This window comes from Tyto alba, unplaced genomic scaffold (genome assembly GCF_018691265.1).
Source record: "Tyto alba isolate M040663 unplaced genomic scaffold, T.alba_DEE_v4.0 Super-Scaffold_22, whole genome shotgun sequence".
In the NCBI taxonomy this organism is placed as follows: Eukaryota; Metazoa; Chordata; class Aves; order Strigiformes; family Tytonidae; genus Tyto; species Tyto alba.
Genome location: NW_024881296.1, coordinates 33135229 through 33148850, shown reverse-complemented (window position 1 = coordinate 33148850; position 13622 = coordinate 33135229).

Genomic DNA, 13622 nt, shown 5'->3' with positions numbered 1-13622 from the left:
GGGTAACGTACCACACAGCTGCTCACCACCCACCTGCTCCCAGCCGGCGATCCCCAACACAAAGGCCCCACAGCCACACCCCCAGAAGTGAGAGCCCCTCCCAGCCCACTCCTGCCTTTATATAGTGAGCGCAATGTCACATGACATGGACCATCGGCCAATCGGGGCCCAGCCCTCCAGCTGTGCTCCCCCCGCCCCCGCACACAGGTGAGGGCACTGGGGCCTGGGGAGCCCCTGGGGTCTCAGGGGGCTGCAGCTCCTCCCGCTGCCAGACCAACGGGAGCTCTAGGCCAGCCCCAACCGGGACACTGTCATGGTGTCAATCTCGGCCTATGTAATCCTCATTCTTGAGGTGGTAACTTTCTGTGTGCTTTGCAGAAAGCAGACTTTAAATCAGAGGCTTTGTGTGATACTGCACTATTACCACCCTGCAGCAGCAGCCCTGAAGAGAGCAGTCACCAAGTTAAACCGTCCATGGCATTCAAAGCAAGGGGTAGGAAGAGTATTTTGTCAGCACATTAGTTTCTCTCTAGTTGTGTGTGCAGTTGCACTGCATTAGCCTGAAGGTACCTTCCTGCTTATGTGCCTGTTAATATGCACCTCATTCAGTTGACTGCAATTTGAAGTGAATTTGGTCTGGCAGAACACAAGCCTTACTTTCCACTGCAAGCCTCTAAGAAAGGTTCTCCTGGGACTGCAGTTTCATGGAGGGAGTGGAGGGAAAGCTGCAGAGCTAGGCACAGAGCCACTTCTGCAGGGAGAAAGGACTCATGTAGTGCCATCTGCCCAGTAAATGTTTTTGGCAGTGTAAACACACATACCATAACTTCAACATGTAGCACGCCCCGTATAGAGAAAACTAACATGCTTTGCTAAATCACACCCCTTCTCCCCTGGATTTCACTCTACTTGGGTAGATACATACAGAAATGCTAAGTGCTAAATTCTCCAACTGACTTTAGTTCCTGTCATTTTTGACAGGCCTGAGTTAGTGTGCTAACAGGAATGCGTGTTTAGTGCTTTGCTCATGGTTGTGCAATGAGGATGGAAAAGCTGTAATGACTGTTCCATGATGCAGACACTATAAATAGTGTATGGAAAAGGATGCTCGCTAATGCATTATGTTCTAATCAATAACAACAAGCTGACTTCAATTATATTTTATTGTCTCTGGAAAAAGTATTTACATCGCAGAATGGCTGCGAGTCACAGCAGTGGTTTAGTTAGGAGTCAGATTCAATTAGGAATATTTCAGACTAGTGGCTATTGTCTTCTACACTCAGGCACTGTACCATTCACTGGTCTGGCTGCAGTTAATATGTAATCCCCTCATTGAACTTGCACTACTTACATACATGGCTCTCTTCACAAGGGTGTTCTCTAAGGTCATACGAGACAAAAGGTTCATATCTTAGTTGGCTGCAAACCTCAACAAACATAAGAATTATTTGCATGGGGAAGTCTATAGACCCCAAGTGCATATGATTCTTCAAGTTCTTTATTCTGAAGTAAACAAGACAGAGAAGAAAAATAAAAGAAAAGAGAGGAAGATGACAGGTCAAAGTGATTTGCCCAAAGTTGCACAGCAGATGAGTGGCAGAGAGGAGAAAACCCCAAGTTTCCTAACCCCTGCATTGTTAGGTCAGACTGCAGCCCTTGGGTAAGATGTTTTATTTTCACAATGATCTGATCTATGTTGCATTACCTTGTATCTATGGCAGACTAGCAGCTGGTACACAGGATTACTAGTAATACCCAAACCTTAGGTGGCACATGGCAATTAGCCAACAATTTAGCCATGTGGAAGAGACCTCATGTGTCCACATGAGCTTGAGGAAAACCTTCACAGAACATGATCAACCTGCAGATTTCAAATATTCAGAACACAAGTAAATAAAATCCAAATAGTGTGCACTAACACTTCATGAGAACTGAAGCTGGGAGAAGCATGTAGCTTCAACTTTCAGCATTTTGCTCCTTAAGACATGATGAGAAATACTAAGAAAAGTGCATGTTTTAACTTATTTTCCTAACAGATTTAAAAGCTTGGCTAATGCTTTAAAAAAAAAACCCTTCCAATTATACACTGTAGCATGGTAAGTACAATGTCATAACTATGATATAATTATTATATTTACGTTTACATTTACATGTGTATTTATATTTATATTTTACTATTATATAATAGCATATTATTATATAATTGTTATATAATTATTATAATTTCATATATCTATTTTTCATAGCAGCATTTGCATCCCTGGTTTCTCCAGAGCACTTAACACATTCTGACAGCCAGTGAGGATGACTTGTTGGGAGGTGGAAGGCAGGGAGGCAGAACGCATTTGGTATTCCAGGATAGCATTCATATCTACGTGGAGGTTGCCTACAGCAACTAATAGTATAAAGTTCCTTTTGTCTCCCTAAAGTGACAAATTTTAAGATACTGCTTGTGCTTTCCTGCTCTTTTCAATTGCTAGGCAAGGAGAGAAACATGGAGAGAGAGATTGAGAGGCAGCAAGAGAAATAGGTAGCAGTCAAGACCAAAATATAAGGTATCCTCAGAGATAAACCAAACAGATTCATTTGTCTCTTGGACACAGTTATGCTTTGGTGAGAAGAAACTCACTACTGGCAGTGAATTACAGATATCAGAAGCCAGGACCTGAAAAATATCCATTAATACATTATTGGCAGGCTGGGTCCCAAAATAGCTTTGTCTTTGAAAAAGATGAGGTTGGCTTGCTCTTAGTCAGTACTTCTTTACTGTTGACATTAGGGACTGTGACTGTGTCCCGGGGAGTTGCTAATGTCTGGAACCTGATTTCCAGAGAAACTGTGCATTATTGGGATGTACATTTTGCCAAAAGTTGTTCTTTCCCCCCTTTGTAAAGTCTTGGTAGTACTCAATTACCCAAAGCAAGCAGAGGTGCCAACATACACTTTTGCTAGGGATGTCCAATGGTTATTCTGACATAAAATGTGAATTCACATTACCAAATTACTGTTTACCCAGTGCTTTGGGGATCCAACATGCCACATAAGCATCAGGTGTGCTAAACTATCATGGCTGATTGGTGACATCCTCCTCCTCCACTGCTGGCAACACTATCCAGTTTCACAGGCAGTACTGAGGCCCATAGGGACAGAACAACCACAGCTACATAAATAGCATCACCAGGGTAAATAGGTAAACACACAATGTTAGGAGGTGTTCACACCTGATACTTCCAAAACAAAGCAATAGTTAGTACCTCTGCTATGACCTAGTCAGTCAGAAATGAGTTGCTGCTGATCTCTTGAACTTGGTGAGCTTATGAGTTCATGCAGAAGATTCATCTCGTTTTGCAGTAAAATGTCTTTTAGTATTTGTCTGCACAGTAATAAGAAATGCAGGGCGTAGGATGCCTCTTGGTGTGATAAATTACACTAGAGTATTTGGAGATGCAGTAGTTACACTCAATTAGGTTATAACATTTCCAGCAATAGTTTCTATCTGATTCTGCCTAGAGTAGGAACTTTCAGCACAAGGATAAATAACTTTTTTGTCTTTCCATCTCATCCATTTAATGCTGTATGCTGTTCATGCCCACAAGCTCTGATCAATGTGTGTTTGTAAGTGCCTGGCACAATGCTGTCCAAATCTCCCCTGGTGCCTCCAAAAAGTACTCAACTAGAATTGTGTTTCTCACATTAAAATGCATGTCTCTTAGTATTCTGATATTTTTAAACAATTACCCAGCATATGATTACCTTCCTACTTTCTTTTGTCTACCCTATTTTAAAGGGCAGCTTTTTCTCAACCCTAGCTTGGCAGAACACTAAATACTTAGCCTCTGGTAATCTAAGAGAATGGTTCACTTACTGAAACAAAATTATCCACTTAAACACTTCTTTAATAAAGGCAGGGATCAGAAGCACTAAACGGGATCAAGGTCTAAGCAATGGGATTCTGTGTACTGCATTTGCATGCTTTAATTACAATTTTCTTTAAAAATAGGTTTATATTTTACCAAACAACAAAACTAGCAACTTTAATGAGACGGTATGACAAAAATATCATGGCAGCGTGTTTCAGAGCAAGGGCTAACCTACTTTGTACCTGTGCAGGCTGCACTCTCATGCCTGGTTTTGGCTTGAACTCAGCCTCCTTTCAACCATCCCTTGCCCCATGTCAGGTGGCTCTTCTAGGAAGAGCTAAGGAGATTATTCCTAGGCAGGATCCAGGATCGACTTCTTTTCACCCGTGGTCTGCCAGTACCAGTGGCAATGGGGCCATGGGGTGCTTTGCACAGCAGGGAGGTGTGCCAGGGAAGCTGCCGTGGTGGAGGGGTCACGTCGGGGAGCATCATCTGGCTCTCCCTGGTGCCACGTCCCGAGATGCTCCCACTGGCAAGTGGTGCTGGCAAGGTGAACTCAACCCCATGGTTAGTCCAGGGGCTGCTCCTCAGCAGCTGCACAAGCCCAGCTGGTGAACTTCTTACGAGCAGGACTAACTTTTACATACATATTTCAAGCACAGCTTTCATCTAGATTTTTCCCTATATGGTTCTAGTGTTTGTCTGACTCTGAGGAACTTCTAGTATTTCTACTAGTCATTGGCAAAACTCCCATGGACTTCAATACAAGTTAAATTTGGCTGCAGAAAGAGACATGTCATTTAGTCTGTGTGATGGGTTTTGGTCTCTCATTAGCATTTACTGCCCACTGATATACAAAACAAAATTATAGGTTTCTAAAAGGAAAGCTTGTTCTTTTGTATGTGTGTTTTCTAACCACATGAGTAACAAATAGACGTGGTAATTTCACTGCCTGCAAATGAAAGGCTGGGGCTTCTTGAAAATCATCTTTCAGAGGCACCACGTGAACCTGCAGGACTCACTAACTGGGACCCAGGTGCTAATTCCATGACTAAACTGTGTTGAAGTGACTCAAAGACAACCACAAAGTGACATTTGGTGGCTTAGCAGCTCTCAGGTCAGTGCGTGCCCCAGCTCCATTTTGTTGTGTGGATGTGCTCCAGGGCATCTGTAACCCATGTTAGGAATTAACTTGGTGTTGGCATAGAGAACCACAAAAAAACCTCTGCCCAATTCACATCAGTGGTGAAAACAGCTGATGTAGGTCAGAATACAAAAAGAAGGGGATGCAGAACAGTATGAAATATCCTCTGTCATTTGATAATGCAGGGATAGTTTCTTATCCAAAACACATTGTTTACTCCTGCCTATTTTGAGAGGACAAAATAGTATTGGAAGCAATTCCAAAGCATCGTTAGAGGCAAGGCAAAATTCCCCTTAAAGGATGCGTGAAAAGTTTGAGACCATTTTCTTAGACTAAATCAAAAGTTTGAATAAAAATAAACAAGACTAAAAGCATATAGAATTACCTAGACAGAGAAATTGAATGAGGAATTTGCATTCATTCTCTCTCTCATTAGAGCAAGGGGAGGAATGAAAGAAAAGCAGGTTAAAAAAAATGTACATTTTCACCATATGCACAGCTAACCTATGTTGTCATTAAAGCAGGCACCTCCTAAGGCAGAAATGTGAGTTATGTATGTTTACAGCTTAAAGCAGTTTCCAGGGTCATAATAGTACAAGTAAACAGGGCTTAAATCCCAGTCTTAGTTGGTGGGGATGTAACTATAATGGTGGATATGAGAGGTGTGGGTTCAATTTCCTTCTCTACCCTGTAATCTCAGTTTGGCCAGGGAGGGAGGAAAGACAATAGCCAGCCAGATGCTGAAACTTGGTTTGGAAACCTGACTCCCACAAGAAGCCTCTGGAATGACACAATTCAATGCCTTTAAAATATGGGTCTCTCTGTGCCTCTGCTCTCCAGCTACTGAGTGGGAACAATGGCATTGCAATCCATCCAAAAAATATGAAAGGGCCAGTCCATCAATGTGCATAGATACATATTCCTGTGACCAAGAATAGGAGAAACATTATCTTTAGAACAAATAAACTCATGTTCCTACTTCTGGGGTTTTTTGTTGTTTGGTTGTGGGATTTTTCCCTCTCCTTCCCCTAAAGTACATGATACTGCTGACTGCTGTCAAGGTCTAGCTGGCCTAATACTGCAGCAGCAGAGATTATTCTAATGCCAGAGAGTCAGGAGGGCAGAAGCAGTGCTTGCTAAGTCTTGCCTGTGACTCAGCATTCCTCTCCTCTGCCTGTGTTTTTTAAAGTTCAGCAGCTGAACCTATATCCATGCTTTTTCTCCAGCATGGACCTTCAGTAACAAAGCAGCAGAAAGCATAGCACAAGTGACCTCATAGTGAATCTAGGAACCAACTGTTGCCACCAATGTGTTGATCCTTTACTTCCATACACTGATATAGTGCTGAAACTACAAGTCCCAGCATGCAATAGCACATTGTCATCAAAATGGAATATTTGTTGCCTAGCAATTAAAAATGTTGGTAACAAAACACCTATACTTATGACTATGTGAGCAAACATTACCTGGTTTGGTATTGCTGCCCCTTGTAAACTGTGTTTGAGGCATTTGGTAGAGCAAAATTCAGAAGTCAGCAGGTTCAGAGCACCAAAAAGCCACTAGATTCACATCAGAGGAGAAAAAAAGGGGATGCAGCACTTTTTGACCACACTCTGCAGTATATATTGATATGTAAATCACACACCAAATATCAGAAGATGCAGTTTGGCATTATGTCTGACCATGCTTGAACAATCAGGTCAGTCTTATTTGTTGCTGTTCCAACTTCTCCTACAAATACTAGCTTCCTTGTTTTATTCCGATTCACGCAGGCCCTATAGCCATCTGCAATTTGGCAGCTTCTACTGAGTCAGAGAATGTCAGCAGGAGAGAGGAGGGGTGATTAAAGAGAAGAGAAGAGACAGAAACTTTTCCAGCCATTAGCTTGCCTGCCTTTTCAGTGTGCTTTGTGTGAGCTCTGCTGGCAATACCTACAACTTCTTTCTTTCATTAGAACATCTGATTGTGCTAACTGTGGCTGCCCAGCACTTGATTAAAGACGTGTTTTTAACAGAGAAGAGTGCAATTAAATGTGAGAGCTGTATGGATCCAAGACCATAATCAGTGGCAGGAGAATAAAGTATTGCAGATTTGGAACCTGCTGCATGGAATCTGTTAAATCATACTGACAGTCACAGACCAGTCCCTTTCTGAATCCAATATGCCTTATTTGGTAAGTTCAGCAATATTTTAATAACTTTATCCACTACCTTGATAATATGAAGTTCTTTTGATCACAGTCTGCAAGACGGTCAGCTAGCCTTTGGGGTACCCACATTTTCCCAGAACTAGGACTAATACTCAGAAAATTTTGCAAAGGTGCAGTTGGAAGATATTTGTTAATCGAAGAAAATAATTATCTTTGCATCTGTTCAGGCCCTTCTTTCATGGCTCCTTTCCTTAGTGTTCTTAAAAATTCAGTGATAGGAAATGTTATCTGAAAATTGATCTTAAACACACAGGGCATGATCCAAGCTAGAAAAGACTTCTAATAATTTCAGTGGATTTTGAATTTGGTACTATTCATTCTGCACTGAAAGGGAGTTCCTGTTGTCTCTCTGCTATGTCTGCAGAGTGACTAACATAATCTAAACAGACCAGTCAGCCAAAGAAAGTATTATTATAACCATTATTTTGCACAAGGGGAATAAAAGCTGAGGCCCACAGAACTATGCAAGTGCCTCACTCACTCCTGTAGAAATAAGCAAGCGCTAGGTCCCTTTTTGAGAATCTCATGCAGTGGTTTGAGCAAGATCTCCTCAGGCATGTCCTGGTAGATCAAAAAAACTGAGCATAGATCTACAAAGTCCCAGTCCCCAAATCCATCTTGCTGCTGTTTCTGTTCTTTGGATTAAGCCCCTACAGATGAGCAAGAACAGAAAACTAATAGTAAGCATGCAGCTATTAGAGCAGAAATGTACATACAAGGGTAACCCTCTGTAAAACATACATCCATTTTGGAAAAAGACTCTTAAGATTACTTACAGAGCTACTTACCCAATTACTACACAGTTTGCTGGCTAGAGTAAGCTTGACAGAGTTAACAAATTACTTGAGATAATGACCAAATCTCTAAAAAATTCTTTCCTTGCTAATCTATGGAAGTAACTAAAGACTGTACCCAACCAGAAAGTTACTCAGTGTGAAGTGAGTCTAAACAGAACAAATGGTACCTCCTCAGTCTCCAGTAAGATCTATCATTAATATAATATAGATCTGAACTACTTAATAAGTTGATATTTCAAGTTGAGGGTGGGAGAGAAAGAGGTCTAAGAGTCTGAGGACCCACACAGAGAAGCAGGACGCAAAGCTCAGAGAACAGGTCTGCCTTCTCGTCTTTTCTGCACTCTAGCCAGAGACCTGCCACTTACCCATGGGTAGCCTGGTGCAGATCACTAGGGACTGATTTCTACCTCCCCCTTGGCTGTTCTTCCTTTGGCTATAACAAATCAACATGCTGCCAGACATATTGCAGGGTGTGTACAGGAACACCTTACACGGTTTTTCAGGCCAGGCTAATGCATTATCAGATGTGACCAACTCTACTAGGGCAGTGGTGACAGAAAGTCTTCCGTACCACAGCAAGCGCATGTTAATGGCACAGTAACATCTTTGGACTGGAGCACTGCTCTGGGCAGGGGAACCCTGCTCAGGGCGCAGTGAGTGGTCACATCAAGCACAGTGGTGCTGGCCCAGCATCAGGTGCCCCCTCCCACCAGCTGCCTCGCCTCCCCCTGTGAGAGTCACCCACCTTCCCAAGAAGAGCTGCTGGAATGTATCATACAAGTCCCTCACCCACTTCGATGCAAAATCAATCAGGTTTTCCCTTCCCCAGCGTCAGGTGATCTGACATCAGTCTCAGCACTTGGACTGTAAGGTGGCGAAGGTTTCACTCTTTCCTTCTTAAAAGCGTAGTAAAAAAAGAGCATGGCACATCTTACATTGCTACAGCTGTTTCTGCTCTGATCTTCTGCTTCACTTCCTCCCTCCCACTTCCCCCCAGAAAGCAGAGTTTCCTGCTATTTCTTTTTCTGCTTCATTTTCCTTCACTTCAAAAACAGGAATGTTAATAATTGCTCCACAAGGGCTGCAGAAAACACAGCTAGAAGATAAACATGCACCAGTGCAGTGCTTTAAGATTTAGTGTCTCATATCTAGTGTGCTCTCACATTTTAAGCTGCCTTTGGGGAGAAGCATGGTCTTCCCAACCCCTCAAATTTATGACTTAGCTGGATCACAATGATTCTATCCCCAAACAAAGCGTAGTGATCAGAAGTTCCCCTTGTGTGATAGCACTAAAGATTTCTGCAGATCAAGACCTGCCTGAAGCAATGGAGATGGACAAATGCTCTCTCCTCTTGACCAAATGGAAGCTAAAAGCTGTGTGTGTAATGAAAACCAAATTCTCTGTCTCTGACAAATAAGAAATTCAAGAATGGCATTTCCTCATTTCTGACCTACTGCAGCTGGCCTTTTCTGTATTATTCAATTAGTCAACAATGGGCAATATCGCTGTCATGAGGAACAGTTTTAGTCAACAGTGACGAGGTGTGTACACATAGCATTTCAGAACAAGTAGAAGTGAAGCTGTTGGGTTTTCTACTGTGTTTGTTTAGGAAAATAAATGCTGCAAGATTCACCCTTTGGCAATCCTAAACTTGCTATGGGTGGCAAGAAGACCCTTCTTTCCTCCCACCTTTCTTGTCCAGTTTGTTGTTGTTCTTTCTCCTGTGGGTGTTGGGGTTCATGGCTTTTACACAGTTGGTCTTACAGGCTAGAGTGGAGATCACCAGTGTGAAATATTAGCAGGAAATTTTGAGCTGCATTAAGTGCTTTGAGATTCATTACAGTCTCTGCATGCTGATAATACTTACACGTGCATGTAAAATTTGAAGTTTGTCTCTGCAGTCATTCAAGATTCCAACTCTGTGGGAGGTGTCGGGACTAGCAGATTAATTTGAGATTTGCTTTCGGATTTTAGGGAGGTTCAAGCAGCAATTAGACTAAACCAAAGGTCTGAATTTGAAGCCTCAGTTCCCCTCCAACTTTTGATAAATTCTGATCAGACACAGTTTACATTTGACCCCTGTGTGCCAAGTGAATGAATTGAATCCAGTCATCTTGAATTTGGGAAATCTTCAATCTTATTCAAAGTCCTTTTTCTACAGCCTGTTTTTCTCCAAATCGCAGAAAAATGCAGGTAGGGAAAAATATGAATATACTCAAACTGGACCTGTAAAGACAGCTACCAACCTATAATGTTTGAATGGAATAGTATGAGAAAGGATGAGGACTGCTTTAGCTGAAATGAATATTAAATGACTTGGTTCAGCTCCCTACCCTAAAATGTCTCAACATTTCCTTTCCCTGGGATTTTGGTTGGGATCCCAATTCCAGTGTAACACCACTGTTTGTTCCAGTTTAGCTAAAACTGATTGTAACTGTGTACAGGCCCCGCTGTTGCTGTTTCCATACAGTGGAGTGACAGCAAAGAGCAAGAAGGAAGCAGTAAAGAAACTGGGCAGTGTATGTATACGTGTGATGTGTACCTGTCTGTGCGTGTATAGGCATAACAGGAAAGCGGGCACTCAAGTCATGAGCTTTGATTTTCTCAAATGTTACAGATCAGAGAGATGGTGTCTTCAGCATTATATCAGCCTGGTTCTGCCAGATATATTTAAATGTATACCTCCTATGAAACTCAGCAGTCTCAACCAAAAGACATTCAGGCTGGCACTGAATGGCGTCCTTGGAAAACCAGAATATCTAACATGTAACTACTCACAGGAGGCAGTACAAGCAGCATAGTGCTACTTAAATCACTAGACTGCTCTTATCTTCATTTCTGAATGTTGCAAATTACTTTTATCATCCACTTTCCACTCACTACAACAGAAACAAGTTGGTTTATTTCCCAGAGCCAAGCTTAAAGAGACAGTTCAGTTCTAAAACCCTTGGTGGGCTGACTGCAGATCACTTTGGCTGCAGATTTTTAAACAGTTTTAAATTCTTCTTGGCCCTTTGTACATCTAGTTCAGCTTTTGGCTAACTTCCAACAGAGAATGAAGAATTCTTCACTTTCTGTCCAAACTGCTGGGAAATTTTGCTGTAAAATGAATTAAAATTGCAGAAACCCATCCAAGAGGTGGCTGAGAGGGAGACGGACTCCCGCACAGAAGAGGCAAAAGCTTTCTCCACACTACAATAGCAGAAAACCCCCATAAAACTACTCAGCCCCAAACCGGCTGCTTTAGTGCTTGTTGCAGAAAGACCACAAAATGCATCTTTCTCTGGCTTCTCAGAGCTGGTCCATGGAAATGCCGTGTGTTTTGTAGGTCTGGAGGCCTGCAGAATTGAAGCTGGAGGGTTAAGAGAAGCTTCCAGGCAGCTATTTTTACCAGGCCTATTTCTCTTCTCCTTGGGTGGTTGAATCTTCACCTCCCAATAGAAGGAGAGGGATGGAAGGAGTAAAACTACAGAGAGGAGCAATGGAAGGTCAGCTTCTCTGCCAGAACAATACTGTTTAATCTTCAGCTGTGAAAGTCTCATACCCATGTACAGGCAGAGCAGTACCAGTCATTTTGCAGTACCTAAGCTACAGGATTTTTCTGATATTTCTATTTCCACTCACTTTGTTTCTTTTTTTTTTTTTTTTTTTTTTTTCCCCTGCAGTACAAGAGGCAAATCAGGATCAAAGCTGTAAGGTAGGCTTACAATATTTGAAAGGTAAAGGTGTCATGCATAAGCACATTTTTTTTTTCATTAAAAGATTAGATTGCATTTACTTATATGAAAATGGGCTTTCAGAAACTGTTGGATCCCATTGAATCACATACTGTTTTTAATGTAAAGCATTTCAGTACCATTCTTTGGGAGGAGTCTGTTTACACAGAATATTAGACATCATTTTACTCTATGCACTATGTATCTGACTGTGTTACTCATATATGCAGTAAATGGTATCTTACAGCAAAAACAGCTGCATTGGACACTGTGGGACTTCTGGATGAAAAGTTCCTAAGATGTATCTCATATATATGCGCGTATGTGTATATATATATATGTATACATATATATATACACATATACACAGAGATGTGACAGTGTGCAAGCCAGTTGTGAACATCTTACCTCCTTTGGTAGCCAGCTACTTCTCTGAGTAGACGTTTCGGCTTCAGAAGAACTCCCTGTGTAACTTCTTACCAGCAGTAGCTTGGGTAGCTCAACTGTCTTCAGGTGAATTTGGAAAATAAATTCCCAAACTCCCCAAACAATGAGAATATCTTTGTGGAAACTAGAAAGGTTCTGCAAAGAAACAAGCAGACCGTATGTACACATATAGCTGCCTGTGGTGCACTTCCATCAATAATATCTTAAGCATCTCTACATCATACATGGTACCAGACTTGCTGCAGATATCTTGTGATGTAGAAGCAAAACTCAGTACTATTTTCTGTGTCACCATGCCAGATGGCAGTGTCATGTTTGCGGAGTTCACATATGAGTGCAATTTTCTTTAATAAAAGCCCTTTTCTGCTGTGAATATGATTTAGAAATTCTAGCTGCAGTAAACTACTTAGGGAAGCTTGAGGGGTGCTGGCAAAAGACTATGCAGGCACATCTGCCACAGGCAGTTGCATACTTCCAGCTGGAGGGGCAATCAAAACCAGACTCTTTAGCATTAAGATCCCTGTGACACGTTAGCGAGTTAGTAGAAGTCTATGCATTCCCTGACACCGAATACTAAAGACATTCCCTGAGATCAAATATTAAAGAACCTCTGGATTTACTGGTGTGACTAGTCCAGGGATTTTAGCTCACCCATTGTCAGCCAGTACACCTTGCTTAATTATATTACATGCCTTAGACATATCTGTGCAGTGCCTGCTCTCTTCCCCCCATTCATACTGGGATCACATCTATTCCATAATAAAGGGAAACATTAGCTCATGCAATAAGAGCAGTGTGTTTTGGGCTCACGCATTAGATAATCTGATTTAAAAGTGTAAGATGTATGGACGCTCCTACAGTGTCATTCTTCAGTGAATCTCGGCCATACACACACAAACATGCACTACCAGGAGGAATCAAACTCCGGACCCTTAAACAGAAATATTGTAGACTGTGGTTAATAGAGAAAAGGCATAAACCAGCAGCCCCTGAATAGGTACTAGGAAAACCATATGAACAAACACTTATTGGTATAGTGCAGTCACTTTTTCTTTCTCTTAATTTGTCTTTTCCCTCAAAAGCAGTAAGGGATTTAACACTACATGAATAGATCTGATCCAAATTCAGGAGATGACCCTAGGACAGGTTCTACTTCTTTGTTCCCCAGCTGTCCCTAGAGAAGAGCATCCCTCTGCAAAAGGGCTTAAGACTAATTTTGTCACAGTGTGGTAAAAAACATCCTATACTGAGAACTGAAGTTGCTTGTACTCTAGTCACACAGCTGGGCATGACCAGTGGAGTGGAGGTACAGTCTGGCTCTTGTTGTACTCAAGCACAAGGTTGGTTCATATTTATCTTCCAGGTATCTCCCCATTTCGGCAGCATGACTGTGCGCCCTTGTGCAGTGCTGGGAATCCAGCATGGGTGGGAGACAAAATATGTTGTGC